General features: G+C 38.9%; 1 protein-coding gene, 1 long non-coding RNA gene and 1 other non-coding gene across 4 annotated transcripts in view; 1 reads left to right on the top strand and 2 right to left on the bottom strand.

Moving 5' to 3' along the window:
• Rpl34 (ribosomal protein L34) overlaps positions 1–19,004 on the bottom strand; it is a 535,705-nt gene that overhangs the window by 365,749 nt on the left and 150,952 nt on the right. The window lies entirely within an intron of this gene.
• LOC139706531 (uncharacterized) overlaps positions 1–19,004 on the bottom strand; it is a 60,790-nt gene that overhangs the window by 38,115 nt on the left and 3,671 nt on the right. The gene's annotated exons all lie outside the window — the stretch shown is intronic.
• On the top strand, positions 11,771–11,843 carry Trnav-cac (transfer RNA valine (anticodon CAC)). Its single transcript has one exon. It is a non-coding gene; the product is annotated as a tRNA-Val (tRNA).

Consider the following 19,004-nt stretch of genomic DNA (forward strand, 5'->3'; position numbering starts at 1 on the left):
ACCCATTTATTCATTTAACAAGGATCAATTTAACATCGATTTGGCAATGGTTTCATCAAAATTCTCATGACAAGGGCTGGGGCTGTAGCTCAGTGGCAGAGCTCTTGTCTAGCATGGGTGAGGCACTGGGATCGATCCTTAACACCACATAAAAATAAACAAATAAAATACAGGCATTCTGTCCATCTACAACAACAAAGAAACTTGAAGAAAAAAATTCTCATGACAACCTTCTCAACAGCATTTGAAAGACGGAATTACAAAGGCATAAAATGTGTTCACCAGTCATATTCACAAAGATATTCATACACACACATTTAGGTTAAATGAATGGAATGGTACAAACACAAGAAGGCACACAGGGCAGAACGCTGCATCATGTGATCCAATGGTCTGTTCTGTGGGTATTAGGGGTTCCCTCCAGCCACACAGACAATAACACGTACTGTTAAACCCAGAGGCTGAAAAGAGAGAGGCTAGTGTTGCCTCCCTCGTGAGCTAATCAAAGAGCAACACTACCCAAAAGCAATGTGGGATTCCCACTAGATCTGGGAACCAAAACAATGACAGGGAGAGACAAACTGATGAGACCTGAATAAAGTCTGGGGTTTAGCTGATAATAACCTTCCAATGTAAATAATGTTTTGACAGATACATCATAATTATGTAAAATGTTCACAGTAGGGTGGGACTGGGTGCAGGGAACATTATACTGTTGACCCTTGAATAACACAAAATGAACTGCAGAGTCCTATTACACGCTAATTTTTTTTAATGTTTTTTTATTGAAGACAAAATTTATAGCCTGGAAATATTGAAAAAATCGAGAGGATGTAATATATGTAGATTCTACCAATTTTATCATCTACTACCATAAAATATACACAAATCTATTATTAAAAAGTGAAATGCAGGGGCTGGGGTTGTGACTTAGGGTAGAGTGCTTGCCTAGCATGTGTGAAGGACTGGGTTCAATTCTCAGCACCATGTACAAATATATAAAATAAAGGTCCATTGACAACGAAAAGTTTTTTTTAAAAGGTGAAATGGATAACACTTTTGCACACACAAACCATACCTGGTGCCGTTCACAGCTAACAGAAATGGAAACAAATGTAAATATTCGGTATGAAATCATAATTACATAAAATTAACTGAAGTGTACACTGCAGTACTGTAATGATTTCATAGCTACCTCCTGTTGCTGTTGTGGTGAGCTCAAGCAATAAAGTACACGCTTAAAACATCATGTGACCCTAATCAGCTCCATGTGAGCAGTTCCTCTGTCTAGTATATTGTACATCACGATAAAAACAGATTTCTTGCGGTTCTTATGCATTTTTAACCATATAACATACAAAATACAAGTTAATCAACTGTTTATGTTATCCATTAAGGTTACCAGTCAACTGCAGGCTATCAGCAGTTAAGTTTGAGGGGAGTCAAAATTTATATATGGATTCTCAACTGCTCTGGGGGTTGGCACCCTGACTCTGCATTGTTCAAGTGTCAACTGTACTATCTTCAGAACTTTTCAGCAAATCTAAAGTTATTCTAAAATAAAATATTTGATTTTAAAGTTAAGATTTAAATAGAAAATGAGAACGAGAACAGGAAATCATCTTCCTAGCCCCTTACATCCATAGACGTAAACCATAAAAGATAGTTTTGCAAATGTTGAAATATATATTGTTACACAGCTATTAAAATCATTGACTGGGTATATTTAAAGACATATAAAATGATTCTCAAAGATTAGAAATACACATCAGCTAGACCAGAATCTTGCTTTGTCTGAGTAACTCTCCAGGGAGCTTATTCTCCTGTGAGTACTTCATTAGGAAGGATTCTCTTTGCTAGGATGGGTATTAAAAGATTCTGCCACTAGACACAAAAGAATAATTGAAAAAAAAAACAGCAAAAAATGCCATCTTCTTGGAGAAAGACTTGACATCTTAAAATGTCATTTTTTTTCCCCTAAGCAATCTGTAAACTTAATGTTTCCCCAAAAAAGCTAACTATTTTTGTAGAAGTAGATGAGATGATTTTGATATCCATAAGTAAGCAAGCATCTCCATGAAAATTTGGAAAAAGAAAAGTAATAAAAGGGAGTAAGTTCTGCCACATTTAAAAATTCATAATAAAAGTACAGATTCAAAAGCAAAGTGGGCCAGGCACAGTGGCACACACCTGTAATCCCAGTGACTTCAGAGGCTGAGACAGAAAGACCGCAAGTTCCAAGCCAGCTGAGACTCTAAGCAACTTAGTGAGACCCAGTCTCAAAACAAAAAAATAAAAAGGCCTGGGATGTAGCTAAGCTGTAGAATGCCCCTGGGTTCAATCCTGAGTACTGCAAAACAAAAAACAAAACAAAACAACAAAAAACAGTGGTACTAGTGTTTGACTGAACAAACTAATCAATGGAATAAAGTAGAATGTCTAAAAATAGATCTAAATTCACAAGGGAACTCAATATATAATGCTAATTCTCAAGGCACTAATGAGAAGATGTGTTATTCAATAAGTGATATTGAGGCAAGTGGGTGGTGATATGGGAAATATCACTAACACCGGTTTTTGACTTACAGCTTTCACCAAAATAAATTCTAAATGCATTAAATATGAAATCATAGACAAACATATGGTAAGATTTTTTAAAAATAATCTATTTTGGGAAAAGTCTTTTAGAATATAATGCAAAATCTATAAATCATAACAGATAAAAATATATACATGACTACATAAAAATATAAACCTTCGGCTTTGGAGGAAAAAAGCTAAATAAATAAAATACAAACAGTAAACTGGAAAGTATGCTTACAATTCATTCAAAAGACTCTTTGAAGTTATTCAAAGATGTTCATTCCTACTTAAGAAGAGTATATTAAGGCAATATTTCAAATTAGCAAAGATGGAAGTTTGATATATTATGTTATCAAGAGTTTAAGGAAGCAAATGCTCTCATCTATAGGGAGTATAAAATGGTATGATCTTCATTGAAAGCAATTTGGCAATATGATTTCAATCAAAACCACAGTACTGGGGCTAGGGGTGTAGCTCAGTGGTACTAGCCTTGCCTAGCATGCACAAGGTCCTGGGTTCGAGCCCCAGCAGCACAAAAACAAACAAAAACCACAGTGCTTATCCCTTCTGACACAGCATTGTGATTGTTATTTACCCTTCAGGCACATTCTCAAAACTGCAAAGTCACACAAATTCAAGAATATTAATTGCCACATTGTTCATGATAGTCAAAGATTAAAAACTACGAAAGGATTCGTCAATAAATGACAAGTTAAATAAACTAAGGAATACACACTACATATAAAAAGAATGAAGCCACTCTATCAGAACTGAGAGCTAGACTGAGAGCCAAAGGCTTCTAGAATAGATTCAGTTAAAAAGACAAACAATGAAACAACGAATGGTATGCCATCATTTGGGGTGTGTGTGTGTGTGTGTGTGTGTGTATAAATGGATATGCAGACTGTGTAGGAGAACAGTGTGATGGGGAGGCAAACATGAGAGGTGATGAACTTTGTTTTTCTTTTTGGGCCTCATTTTTTATAAACTAATGAACATTAATTCCACTTCAAATAAGAAAAATAAACAAAGTTAATTTTCCTAAGGAACTCAATCAAATGCCCTGGAACTATCCAAATTCACTTTTGAAAAGGAAAGAAAGTGAAAACAAATAGAACCACCTGGCCTTTTAGGCCCCTCTCCCTGATCCTAAGCAGTCCCCACCCTCTTGCTAGGGAAACAATGCCATGTTAAACCCTCAAAGCCTCCCAGCTCAGTTGTTAAGGTAATTGTGTTTACTCTTTTCCAAACAAAGTAATTTGAATCAGAAAAGTAAATGTGCTCTGTCTTCAGGTTCTTTGATGTCATCTTCCTCCTTGCTCTGGAGTGTGTGATGCCGCCCACAGCACGGCTGCCCAGGGCATTGCAGACAAATTCCCTAAGCATTGCCATAGCTACACCATTCTGCCTGTGATAATGATGTAAAACAAATAAAACATAGGGAAAATCAAATTTGAAAAAAACAATAGACCCTGCAGAACATAAGCCAGGAGGGATTTCTTCTTCTCTTTTAATATTGGGGCGATGATGAAACTTTGGAGATTTTTTAAATATCAGAATGATTTTTAGGATGGGTGAAGTCCCAGAGATAGGACTATTTTCTTTCCTGAAAATAACATCTGATCAAGGCAAATGGCATGTTTGAAACATTAAGAGCCAGTGTCTATCTCCTAAGCCTATCAGATGATTTCCCTCTGGATGACCTGTGTTCAACATCACATTAGCTCTAACTGTGATTTTAGGATTTTAGGTTCCTAAGACTCCGAAGCTAGTAGCTGCTTATCTACCCAGGCCAGATCTATGCAGGAAGAGGACTGAGAGCCCATGCTATATTAGATGAACTATCTGAGTCATCCCAGTAAAACCCTCCAGTTTGTGGGCCACCTACTGTCTCCACTGCCCCAAACAAACACTCCACAGTGTCTCCTTTCTCACTCAGTGATACACTACTGGGTCTACTTGCCTGGATTTGGTTTCCTGTCCCTCTTTCACCCTTTTAACACTCTTTCCCCCCATTTTCCTTGTAATATCAGATTTAGACTTGGAAGTCATTTTAAGAAGAAAATAAAATTAGAAAAAGATTCAAAAGATCTGCTAAAATATGCTTCGTTCATTTGACACCCAGAGGTTAAGCTTCTATAATGGCTTCTAAATCCTTGGATTTTCTTTCTTTCTTTCTCTCTCTCTCTCTCTCTCTCTCTCTCTCGTTCTCCCTCCCTCACTCCCTCCCTCTCTCTCTCTCTTTCTTTCTTTTCCACTACTTTATGTACATGCAATAAAAACATTCCTTTTAGACTTTAGAAATTCTAAATAAAACAAGAACAAAAGAGTGCTCCTTCTTTTCAACTCTCCACCCAAATGTTACCATTGTAAATCAAGGTAGCCAAGTAAATTAACCACTGGCATTTAAATGTTTGCTGTCGCAAATATTTATTCCTTCCCACTCCTCCAAATTTGTTCTATATAAAACAATGCTCATAAAAACAATAAATATTCATTGTTTGTCTACTAAAAATTTTAGATCAAAGTACTGTGTGGCCCAAATCCTCAATAGTAAAAAGTAATGCTCTTTGTTCAACAGGAAGCCTGACCCTTCTCAATAGCGAGTTAACCAAGTTTGGTTTTCATTTATCTCTAAGCGCTAGGTGAAGACACAACAATATGATTGTCATTCCACATTTGCATCGTGCACTTTGCAACTGGAGTTTCATTTACTCCCTTTGATGCCATGTATGCTAGAATGGGACACATTTGGCATCAGACTTGGGTTTGAATCCAGGTACTGTCACTATCACCAGCAACTGTTAGGTGACTACTATACAGTTTTGTCTTGATAAGTCTACTTCACAGGGATGCTGTGATGTTGAAGGAGCTGAATTTCAGTTTCCATAGCTGCTGGACCACAGCAGTCCTGCCCGTAGTCGCAGGTACCACATTATGTTGTTTTTCTTTTCTCTTTTATTTTAAATTAAATTTTATTTTTTACACAAATGGAGCACAAATTTTCATTTCCCTGATTGTACATAATGTAGAGTCACACCCTTTGTGTAATCATACCAGTATATAGGGTAATAATATCCGGGTCATTCCACCATCTTCCCCCACACACCTCTCCTCCATTTTTCCCCACCTCTGCCCAATCCCAAGTTCCTACCATGTTGTTTTTCTATATTTGCATATTTGCCTCCCACTACTGGAAAGCAAACTCCCACCCCTGGGAGGAACTAGGTTTTGTTTCTCTCTGTATCCTTGGAATAGGGTCCAAAGGTATAGACTTCAGCATATTTAATATTTTGTTCTTATTCAAGATCACAAAACCACTACTATGCTCCCATCAAGCCCCCCCCCCCCCAGCAAGAGGGTACAAGAGCCTCCATCTTTTCTGCTTCATTCCTACTTCCCCTTACCCTCCCTCACTAAAGTTTATAGGGGCTATGAAGACCTCTGAGAAGAGGGTTCTGGGGTCCCCAACCCCAGACCATGCTAGATTGGAAGAAACCATCCTCATCATTCCCTCCCTGGGTAGGGAAGTCCTTCATACAAGAGGTGGGACATAGGATGAGTAGTGAAGGATGTTCAAATATGGGACAAATGACCTCCATTAATTGAGCTTTGCTTCAAGACCCCTTCCCCACATATATGCCTGTGCATGTGCCATGCACACACACACATACACTCATACACAACTCCCTAGCTCAGAATACCAGCAGCCAGCAGTTGTTAAGAGAGAGTTTCAGGGCATCTGTACCTCTCTGCTGGCCGGATTTCCTCTGCCCAGTGGGAAAAAACAGGGCTGTGTTTCCCTAAGGTAGAGTCCCCACCCCGAAGCCTTTGTCTCTGTGCCTTGTTAAGTGACAAAGTTCTTGTCTCTGGGGACATACTCTTGAGTAATGAACTTGGCAAACAACTTTAAAATGGCTACTAACAAACCACTAAAGGCAATAGTCCTCTAAGTGCCGGTGGACATATCTTTCAGACCATACATGAAGAGAGGACTCAGGATAGTTAGTCTGGATAAACACTTTTGGGTGAGATGGATACTATCCTACTAAATTATCCTGAGACACACATTTGTTGATGGGCTATGGATCCACTATTTTAGGAGTTAATATGAGAGAGAGAACAGTCAGGCACTGTCCCTGCCTTCACCAGACTCCATGAGAGGCAGCATAAGCCTAAGTTTGGTTTGGTTTGGTTGTTCCTTTGAGTCCTTGGTGAGAGGCACAATCCATCCTTTCAAGGGACCTATGGATACAAGAAAAGGAGGCAAATGTGGAAACAAATCACAGGTATGCAGAGCAGACTCCTCCCTAGGTGAAGTTCCAGGGTGGCAGGCAAGCATGATCATGCTCCCTGGGTAAGGAAGTCCTTCATAGAAGAGGTGTGACAGGCCAAGTTGTGAAGGATGTTCAAACATGGGACCAATGATGAAGACTGGAAAGGCATTCCAGATGCAGGGAAGGCATGAGCACAGGCCTGGGAAACTGCATGGAGTTGAACAAACAGAGCCTGCAAGACAAGCCTGGGTCATATGGTGCAAGGCCATTGACTGGGAGAAAGGATCCAGGGAGAATCAGAGGCAGACCATAAAGTGACTTCTCGTAAGCAGCTGGGGATGACAGAAAAGATGCTGTAGTTGGACACATTTTCCCTTGGATCACCATTTTTTTTGGGGGGGCGGGGGCGGTACCAAGGATTGAACTCAGGGGCACTCAACCACTGAGCCGTATCCCCAGCCCTTTTTTGTATTTTATTTAGAGATTGTGTCTCTAAATAAAATACAAAAAAATGAGGCTTAGTGCCTCACTGACACTGAAGTTGGCTTTGAACTCAAGATCCTCCTGCCTCAGCCTCCCAAACCATTGAGATTACAGGCATGTGCCATCATGTCTGGCTGGATCACCATTTTAAAAAAATAATTCTATCTTTAATTGGTACATAATAATTGTACATATTTATAGAGTATGTACATGTGTCATGATCCCTTTGATAATGTTCATCTTTATTCATTTTAATTGTAACAATAAAATGTTCATTGCTAAAGGAAAATCAAGTAGTATAGAAGGTCAGAGAAAAGGAGGCAAATGACCCTGCCCCATTTCCTAGAGGTATGCTTTAATGCCCATCTTCTGGACTTTTCATTGAAGAGTGTTTTGAATAAGAAAGGGCCATGATCAGACTTTGTATTAAAAACATGACTGTGGGCATAAGGTGTGCGGTGACTGGAGGGAGGGAGAGAACCTCTGTAAGTGACTGGGTGGTTCCTTCAGAAGGACAACTCTTTGGTAAGGCCGAGCTGAGGCAGCTGTTTACTCAGCAGTGATGCAGGTGAGGGAGAAGGAAGTCAAGAATGATATCCTGATTTTGGCTTCTGTTAATGAGACTGTAAACACAGAAGAAACATAGGTTTGGGGAGGGGATATGAGTACAATTTTAGACATGATGAGTTTGACAAGGCCATGGAAAGCCAGCTAAGGACACCCAAGTCTAGAGCTCAGGAGAAAAACTGGGCTTAAAGAAGTGGACAGGGAGAACACTTCATGAGATGGAGGAGGTCACTCAAGAGAATCAGAGGAAGGGCTGCATTTAAAAAATGAGCAGAGATTGTCAAGCTCTCTGGGGATACGGAGAAGGAAAACCCAGGAGGCGGAGGAGAGGAGCAAGGGAAGTCAGTAGGTCAGGGGAGGATGTCAGGAAGGCACAGCGGTGGCTGATGCTGTGAGGGGAATGAGGTATCTGGCAAGGGAACCAGCTTTTCTCAGAGTGCAACTCGAACAAGTTCAGTGAGTCACTTAAATATATCATTAGAAAAGAATAGGAAAGCAACATAGCACAAGGTTAGCAATACTAATTTCTACCTGTTAAAATTATGGGAGATTGCTATTATGTTCTAGAAGAGAGTTATGGAATATGGGAGAAAGAAGATGCACTATTTCAAAGGGAACTATTTAAAAACAGATGAAGCAAATTTATTTTACATGCCCAAGTATTTAAACTTGTAAGAGAAGATACCAACTTTATGAGGGATAGGGCATAAAACAATACAGCTGTTAGATATTACTACTTGCCATTTAGTAAAGGTACCTGGGGAAATCCCCTATTTCCTCCAAAGATCCCAAAGAGCCAGTTCAGCTTCCCCCAGGAGGGTGCTCCCCCAACTTTAGCCATTTGAGTCCATGATTTTCACCAAATCCCTTTACCACCAGAGTTATGATCCAATAAACATCCTATTTAGGCCAACTCCCTTTTTAAATTTAAGTGGGTTCATTTGTTCTGGGGGTGTGTTTCAGTAGTAGAGCATGTGCCTAGCATTCGTGAGGTGATGGCTTCAATCCCCAGCATCACTCACACACATGTACATACACACACACACACACACACACACACGCACACACAAACAACAATAAATGGATCTAATGTATCACAATAGTAAATAAAAAACTATCATCATAATAAATAGAAAAGAAGTAAAAAATACATATAAGGAAGAAAAAAAGTTCTTAGAAATTCTAACAAGATGCCCTCACCAACCGAACATTTGTAGCCTAAGGCCTGATCTCTGATAAAAAGGGAGATTAACAAGCACTAGAAGTGGTTAAAGATTACATGGACTGTTTTAGTTGGATTTCCCCAGAACCAAGCCCTGTGATAGGAATTCAGTTGCAACCAGGTGAGGTGGCACACCCCTGTAATCCCAGCAACTCAGGAGGCTTGGGCAGGAGATGGCAAGTTTGAGGACAGCCTGGGCAATTTAGTGAGACCCTTAGCAATTTAGTGAGATACTGTCTCAAAGAAAAAAAAAAAATTCATTTGCAAGTAGTTTACTTGAAAGGTAAAAGAAACATGGAAACATGAATAGAGTTGGGAAGTAAGGTGGAAAGAGGAAGCCACCAAATGATGAGGGATCGAGTCAGCTCTCACTCTCGAAGTAAAGTACAATCCCCCTGGGGAAACTCTAGGAGACAGTGTGACAGCTCAGAGTTGGTCTACACAAAGGGTGAGAGAGCTGCGGCATTTATACACCAATTCCTGTCAGCCACTGGTTCAAGGCTGATCCCTAGGATATTAATTCCCCAGCATTCCAGGGCTGCCTTGTAGGCAGCAAAGCAAACCCCAGAGGCAGGAGAAAAGGCCTGGCAGGCACACACACTGACTTGATAAAGGTGAAGAAATGTGGGCAAGGTTCCAACAGAGGCTTAGCTCTAGGGCCTAAACTGAGATTGACAGAGAAAAGGAAAGGAAATGGCTTTCTCATTATTCAAGTCAAAGGAATTTATTGCTGGGCCTGTAAATCACTCAAAATCATCTTCCATACCACCAAGTTAAGGCTCCCCCTACCCCTGGAAACTTCCAGGCCTGGCTAAATCTCATCCACATCAGGCCTCTGAAAGACCTTTTAAGATATCCATTCGAAATGGGCCTATTATTATCTGCCTGCCCAATGAGTTTCTAAGATTCTCCTCTGTAGAAGCAAGTTAGTATGATGAAAAGCTATTGCTAATGACACAGACAAGTCAGAATATAATTTATCATTTTCAAAAAGCAATTTTTAGCTAGGTGCCAAGGTGCACACCTATAATCCCCATCTACTCAGGAGGCTGAGGCAGGATGGCTGCAAATTCAAGGCCAACCTTAGCAACTTGGCAAGACTCTGTCTCAAAATAAAATTAAAAACGCTGGGAATGTAGCTCACTGGTAGACCACTTGCCTAGCAAGTGTGAGGCCCTGGGTTCAATCCCCAGTAGTGCCAAAAAAAAAAAAAAAAAAAAGAAAGAAAGAATTTTTACCCATATAAAAGGACCCACCAGGCCAGCATAGTTGTACACGCCTGTAATCCCAGCAGCTAGGGAGGCAGAGAGATCACAAGTTCAAAGCCAGCCTCAGCAAAAGTGAGGTGCTAAGCAACTCAGTGAGACCCTGTCTCTAAATAAAATACAAAATAAGGCTGGAGATGGGGCTCAATGGTTGTGTGTCCTTGAGTTCAATCCCTGGTACCTGCCCCCCCCAAAAAAAGGACCCATTAAATGCCTTCCAGTAACAGCTTCCTTGATTCATTTAGAATGAAGATACACCCACTTAAGGATCACAGGGAAAAAGTGCATAGGTACCATCTGCTACCACATATGTGTATATGTATTTTTGTAGATATTATTTCACTCAATAAACATTTATTAGACTCTACTTACATGTCAGGGACAATTCTAGGTGCCTGGTTTACAGCAATGAAAGAAACAGAAAAAGTCTCTTACTATTAGGGAATGACATTCTAGTGGGTAAGAGAGTCAATCAATAGATAAAATATATGGGATGCCAGATAGTGATAAGCACTACACATTAAATAGGAAAAGAGAGAGTACTGGTGGCTGGGGAAGGGGTTAGAATTTCAAAGGTGATCAGAGAGGACTTTATTATTAAGTGACGTTTGACCTTGAGAACTTCTTTGGAGGTTCTAGAGGGGAGTACAGCAGCTCAAATACACTTGACTGAAAAACAGTTGTTCTCTATCAGGGAAGGTTGTCCTCTTTGAGCACACAGCTTTAGAAAGACAAGCACAGGAGCAGTGCGGATGGAAAGGGATACACATCTAACCACCCAGGTCAGCCAAATCAACCCTGGAAATCAATGGGGTGACAGATGTTGCAGCCAGATTGCCTTCACATCCAATAAAGGACATTTGGAAGGATCTGAAGGAGGTGAGGGAGTAAGCCATGTGAAGATCTGAGGAAAAGATTACTACAGAGAGAGTAGTAATCTAAAACTAGCCTGTGCAAAGATCCTGGAGCAAGAACATGCCTAAGATTTTGAGAAATAGCAAGAAAACTCTTTTGGCTAGGGCAGAGTAAGCAAAAAGAATAGTAGCAGGTGACAAGTAGGAGGCAAGTGTAGATCACATAAGCCTTGCAGACCAACATGAAATGGTGAACTGCTAGAAGAGTTCTCAGCAGAGGGCAGACATAAACTGATTTAGGTTTAAGAGGAATACTGGCAGCTTTGCAGATGATTGGCAGGAAAGGTAAGGCAGAAACTGGGAAGCCAGTAAGGAGGCTGTTGTCAAAATCCAGATGAAAGATGATGGTAGCTTAAGCTAAGTCAGAGGGAAGTAGTTGGTTTGGGTGGTGTTGTATATGTAAAGTATTTGTAGAGGGATTAGATGTGGACAGAGAGATACAGAGGAGGATGAGGGGCTGGGGATATAGCTCAGTTGGTAGAATGCGTGCCTCACATGCACAAGGCCCTGGGTTCAATCCCCAGCACCACCAAAAAAGAAAAAAAGGAGGACGAAGGATGGTTTCAAGGCTTCTGGCCCAAGCAACTAGAAAAACATACCTGCCATTTCTTGAAATAGACATGACTACAGAACAGGAATTTCTCCATTGTTGGTTTTGAACGTGAAGTACCCATTATACATCCAAATGGCGAGGTTTACAGGCAGCTGAATATGCAAATCTACATAAATCAAGGTCTAGGTCTAGGCCACAGATGACTCTGTGAGTTATTAGCCTGTATGGTCTGCTTAAAGGGAGAATTGTTGAGGTCTTTGGGGGAATGAAGAGAAGGGCTGAGAGACTGAGCCATAGGGGCACTCCACCAACTAGAGATCAGGGAGAAGATGAACAGCAAGCAAAGGAGACAGAGAAGGGGCAAGGAAACCAGGAAAGCAGCAGCTGATGGCATCCTGGGAGCAAGGGAAGACAGTAGTTGAAGAAAGTGTAATCAACTGTGTCAAAATGCTAGCAATGGATCAGATAAGGGCATTAAAGACTATCAGATTAAACAGTTTTGGTGGAAAGCTGGGGCCAAGAGCACATCTGAAGCATGTTCCAAGGAGAATAAGAGGAATGTAAGTTCATTTGCTATCCTCTGTAGGCTTGTGATTTCAATACTGCTTAGAACCTAAAGAATGTCTTATTATTTCCCTGGCAAAGTGAAGTATAATTGAATAGAGTTCCACTCAACTTTAACTAATTAATTTCATTTTTAAGGTTTTTTCCAATGGGAAAGTATTTTGTGTAAGTTATTTATTTACTTATTTAGGCAGGTAGTTTCCAGTGCTGGGGATTAAACCCAGGATCTTGTACATGCTAAGCATGCACTCTCCCACTGAGTGATACCCCTGGCCTTAAGTTATTTCAATGATTGGTTTAATTCTCTGCTTTACTTTTTACATGAACAAAATATTGGCTATATTACAGTATGTATGGTATATATGATGGATATACTGCATACATAATCTATAGAGTAAGTAACTGTCTTATAGTGTATAAAATAATAAGTCCTTCCTTCTTTATTCTCTGGTGAGGGACTGGTGATTTGGAAGGTAGGAAAAAAGAGAAGAAAAAGAGGGTAAGCAATACTTCTGAATTATCTCCAACCTGCATGATGGAGACAGTTCTATTTTAATCCAGTATCAACATAATTAATGGACACAAACTCACTTCATCAGTGTTCACAGTGAGGCTGGCAGCATAATTGCCGAATCATGGCACAATGTAAATTGAGTTACCAAAATAAAAAGAAAAGAGAAATCGCCCCCTCCTTCCTTTTAAATTAAATCTTGTGTCATGTTCCTGGTTAGATCTTAATACAACCCTGTTTTTAACTATATAAATTAGTTGCAATGTTTGCAATACAACTTTTTATTTGATTACAAATTCCTCTTTCATCTCTCTAAGACTAGAAGAAACTCTGAGGAAATAGGATATCACTCATCCTCTGATTAACTGGAAGTGAGGGCAGAGTATTATTCACAGGATCATAGTCCTAGGCTTCAAATATAGTTATTATTGTTTTCTTTTTCTTCTTTCTCTTTAATAATAATTTTAAAAAGAGTAGAAAGAGACATTATGGTTGAAATAGTGTTACTTCCATGAAATGTTTCTTCCACAGTGCTGGAAACTCTAAGATAACAGCCTTGTATTCAAATGTGAGAGGCAGAAAATGTAATTTACTTGAAGCATTAAGTGAAACAGAATAGAGGTTTTTTTTTAATCATCCATAGTAAGTGAAATACAGTAACTAATGTACAACGTCCATTCGATTTTCAACATTTCTTCCAATTTTAGGAACCAAGACATAAGTAAATATAATGATAGTAATTTTCATTTAAAGATCATTTTTGTTGCTGCAATTGTTGGAGTAATTAATATAATTAATAACTAATCATTGAGCTTTAATTCTTGCATTGAAAACAAACACCCACCTTGGTTGACAGGTAAAGGAAAGAGACAAGAAATAGTTAGCTATTATGTAAACTTCCTCTCCTGCTAACTTCTAAGATTATAATTTAACTTACATCATTGCTGTCTGTCCAATTGCTCTCGTCATTGAAATGAATATTTCATCTGAGTCTCAGCTTACTTACTCTTTCTAACTTTCACAGCCACTCTCTAAAGGTGTTTCTCACCTTGCTGACTTCATGGCAACCAATCCACCACTTTGGACACCAAATCGTCCTTCCTATCGGTTCTAATTCCCTTCATTTTCAGGGGTCAGACTATGAAATTCTCATAGCGCACCAGTGGAAACAGTTTATCAAGGGATTTCACACCCCACATGCTGCAGGACCTGGGAAGAAAGGGGGAGGGATAAAAGAGCCAGCAGCTCTGGAGGGTTTCACAGGCCATACTTGGAGCAAATCCTTAATGCTGTTTTCACATTATTGTTTTTATTTCCCTCACAGCATGCAATGCCTTTTTGGACTCTTGGGAGAGTCATCCAAGAGGCTCTGACACTTAGCTAAGAAATCGTCTGACCTTAGCCACGCTTCAACACATTCCATAGTCCCCTTTGGACAATTCTGACCTATTTATTGATCAGATTATTTTGACATGGCTTATATTTAAGTTGATTAAATTTTTCCCTTTCTGAAATCCAGGTTTATGTTCATGTTGAGAGAGGGAAAGAGAAAAAGAGATAAACTTCAGTTATCTCACAATAGGGGGGAAAACATCAGACTATGTTCCATCAGTATTTTCCAATACTTCCATTAAGGGAAATTTAGAAAATGTTCTTTTTTTTCACATGGAGTGCAATTTTGTGCCACAGCCAAAAAACACTCCTGTGTTCAATTGCATGTTTGTGTGGACTAGAGCAGACAGCAGTGAGAGGAATGCTAAATCTGGAAGGCATGTGCTGGGGGCACGCATGAAGCCACTGTATTGCTTCCTGTGTTTTTGCACCCACCAAAGAGCCTCATATTCCTAAGTCTCTGGGACTGCCTCTGGAAATTACCCTATCACTTGCTCCTTCAGCCTCCTCCCCTAGAACTTTCATGTCTGGAGAAAACAACAAGATTTCAAAGCCAGCCTCAGCAATTTAGTAAGATCCTATCTTAAAATTTTAAAAAACAGTTGGGGATGTAGATCAGTGGTACAGTACCCCTTGGTTTAATCCCCAGTACTAAAAGGAGGGAAAGGGGGAGCTTAAAAGTGACCTGAGGGTTGTGGTTGTGGCTCAGTGGTAGAGTGCTTACATAGCATGTATGAGGCACTGGGTTGGATCCTCGGCATCACATAAAAATGAATAAATAAAATAAAGGTCTAAAAAATGTTGTTTCTGTTTAAAAAAAGAAAAGTGATCTGAACCAGGTGCAGTGGCATATGCCTGTAATCCCAGCAGCTTGGGAGGCTGAGGCAAGAGGATTGCAAGTTCAAAGCCAACCTCAGCAAAAGCAAAGTGCTAAGCAACTCAGTGAGACCCTATCTCTAAAGAAATACAAAACAGGGATGAAGATGTGGCTCAGTAGTTGAGTTCCCCTGATTTCAATCCCTGGCTTCCCCTCCCCCTCAAAAAGTGACTTTAAAATGTGTTTATTCCATAGGGGAAATTTCTGGGGTGACTAGACTATCTTGACTGGAGCAATGGTTCCATAAGTGTGTAGTATTTTCCAATCTCATTGAATGGTACACTGAAGACCTATGCACTTTGGTGTTTAAATTTTACTTAAAAAAAATTTAAAAGCCCATCTTGATGATTGCTATATACCATCAGAACCCTTTTGTACCAACTTCTGCCTGCACCAGGTGGCCCAGAAATTGTGCCTGCTGTGATGTAGTAGCTCCAACCTTGACTCTACCTCCTTTTCCTCTTCCTTTACAAATTATTAATTTCTTGTGTGTGTGGTTGTTATTATCAAAATTCTCTAGGATGGGTTCATTTGTTTTTAAAATCTTTTTATCATATTACATTTAAATTCTGATTACTTTAAAAATGTTGGTTCCTTGCATATGTTTTTAAAAAGCACAAAGAAAGTAAAAATCACTCATGCTTCCAGTACTCAGAGGAAACTAACGTTAGTATTTTAATGTCTATCCTTCCAGATATAGCCAACACATATTGACTGAGTACTCACTTTGTGCCAGGAAATTGTTCTGAACACTGGATATGCTTTGGTAAAGACAATATCCCTGTTCTCATGGATCTCATGGAGCTTACATTCAAATAAAGAATAAGTAGAGGAGAATTTTTTTTAATTGAGCATGATTGTACTTGTTCTCTTGTAACCTGCTTTTCTCACTTAACCAAGTATCATTACTACTTTTCATATGAATAAAAATAATCATGCAACATTATTTTCATAGCTGCATAGTATTTTACTAAATGGCTATATTAGAACTTATTTAATAAATAAATAGCTTTTCACAGCACTAGACCTTTTAAAGTTACAAATTACATTTCTATGGACATCTCATTGAGAGTCTTTTGAATTGTTCTTCTTACTGGCACAATAATTTCAACAATTGTTGTAAACATACTTAACTCTTTTCTTAAATTCCCTTTACTTTAGTGGTGGCATAAACTTAATCCTTAAATCTCTGTACTTTTGATGTGAAATAATCTATAGGTCATTTAAAAAATGTTATTGTATTTTTAATACCTTTATTTATTTTTTATGTGGTGCTGAGGATTGAACCCAGTGCCTCACACATGCTAGGCAAGCATTCTGCCACAGGCTTATGGGTCATTTTTTAAGTCATAGTAAAGGATAATGCGTTCATGCACTTAGTTCCAGTAATACTTCTCTATCACAGAGACACATCAACACCTTGGAAAAAGTAACATCGAGGCTTTAGAAGTAGATCTTTCACCAGAAGATTCTTTACCCATTTCTTCCAGGAAATAACCCTGGTTTCTTTTGTTTACCTTCATCCTCTTGATTCATGAGGGCTTTTATATCTCTGCAATGGGGAGAATGATTTTTGCAACTATAAAGTATTTGCCTAAGCCTAGTCCTAATTCCTTATTTAGTGGTTAAATAAGGAATTTGGTGAAAACTTCAGGCATAGGCCAGAGGAGATTCACCATCTGACCGGCATGTACCAAGATGCATTTGAGGAAGTACAGCTGAAAATGAAGTGGATTGAGGGAAAAGGTGCTTGCTGTTATAGATTTCCTGAGAAACTTTTGATCCTGAATGATTCAGAGAGCTTTGAGTGTGGCAGCTTTATGGGGAGGAGAAAGTTATCCTAGAATATAGAATATAGAAAAAGTTATATATTTCCTAAAGTTCAATGGTAATTCTATTATTAGAATGTGGAAAAAATACTCAAACAATTTAGGAACATACTGAACCAAAACTATTCATTGAACACTGATCATGGGGGAAGCACTTTAAATGAGTATTACAACCTTAAGCTAGTTCACAAGACTTATTTCACTTTTAAAGAAGTTGAAAGTTAAGAGAAATAGTATTAATAACATATTGGGGGATATTATTTTCTTTGCTGTGCTGAGTATTGAACCCAGGTCCTTGCATATGCTGGGCAAGCATACTTTCATTGAGCTATACCCCCAACCCAACATATTGTTATAATATTCTTTGATACATCTTTGATCATCTACTGTTTTTAGGGAATTGTGCAAGGCACTATGGGGGATTATAAAGATGAATCAGACAAAAATTTGTCATTAATGAGTTGATTGATGGCAGACACACTAAGATAGCAGCCTCTAGCTATATATGCTATTGAGCCCTCAAAATAGGGCCAATCCAAACTGAGATGTGTTGTAAGTAAACAATGCACCAGATTTCAAAGACAATATTTAAAACATATAAAATTTTTCATTATAAAGTGTTTATAATGGTTGGGCCGAGTGGTACTCAGGAGGCTGAGGCAGAAGCATCACAAGTTCTAAACCAGAATCTGTCACTGGCAGAGTCCTAGCATGCATGAAGCCCAGTGTTCAATTCCCAGGACTGACAAAAAAAAAAAAAGTGTTTATAATAATTACAAGTTAAAATGGTAATACTCTTGACCCTTTGACCCTGTGTATATGGGGGTTCCATATCCAAAGATTTAACCAACTATGGATCAAAATATTTTTAAAAATTGGGTCTGTACTGAACATACACAGACCTTTTCTTATTTCACTCTAAATAATAAAATATAACAATGATTTACATAACAATTACATTACAAATTATCAGTAATCCAGAGATGATAAAAGTATATTGGAAGATACATTCTACTGTCATGTATATCTAAAAAGAATGAATAAAATAAAAAATTTTAAAAATAAAGTATAATGGATGGCTATACATAGGTTACATGTAAGTACTGTACCATTTTATATAAGGAACTTGAGCATCCTCTTGGTTTCTCAGGGATCCTAGAACCAATTCCCCTGAACTGATTCCCCAATTCCCCTGAACTGATTCCCCATGACTATATTTTGAATATTTGCATTAAATAAGCTATATTATTAAAAGTAATTGAATCTGTTGCTTTCTAGCTTTTTAATTTAAAAATACATGTTACTTGCATTATATTTCTATTAGCAGTGCTGTCTATACAGTTATGGTTGCCACCTACTACTACTATAGGCCAGATTTTATCAATTATTTGTAATCTTCTACTGGGAAACTATTATATATGAGGAAACTGAAGATGTAAGGGTTATGTTAACTTACTATTCCACATATATTGATAGGTTTTTTCCCTATGCATTAAGAGCTGTTTATGGCAGTGGGGATATAACAGAACAAAGTGGCTTCCCTCATGGAATTTATGGAGAGAAAGCTAATAAACAAATAAGTACAATAACATGCCAAGCAGTGACAGTAAAAAATAGATGAAGCCCTTAAAGGAATGGTGACCAGAATTGGGTTTGGGGTAAAGGGGTGAAGAGGCTATGTTTTAGATAACACTGTCCAAGAAGGAGGTGTCATCTGAGCAGAAACCTGGATGGAGCCAGGGAGTGAGCCCTGAAAACACCTACCTGGCCAGGAGTTTCTGGGCAGGAGCAACAGGTAAAGGACTAAGGGGTCTGTGCATGCACACATATACATGCACATGTGCTCTGTACTGGAGGAAGAGTTGGACAGCCAGCACTGCTGAAGAACAGTGAGTAAGAGGAAGCCAGGAACCAGTTCACATGGAAATTTAGGAGCTACAACTAGGAAATCTTAAAGGCTACTCTAT

This window comes from Marmota flaviventris, chromosome 7 (genome assembly GCF_047511675.1).
Source record: "Marmota flaviventris isolate mMarFla1 chromosome 7, mMarFla1.hap1, whole genome shotgun sequence".
In the NCBI taxonomy this organism is placed as follows: domain Eukaryota; kingdom Metazoa; phylum Chordata; class Mammalia; order Rodentia; family Sciuridae; genus Marmota; species Marmota flaviventris.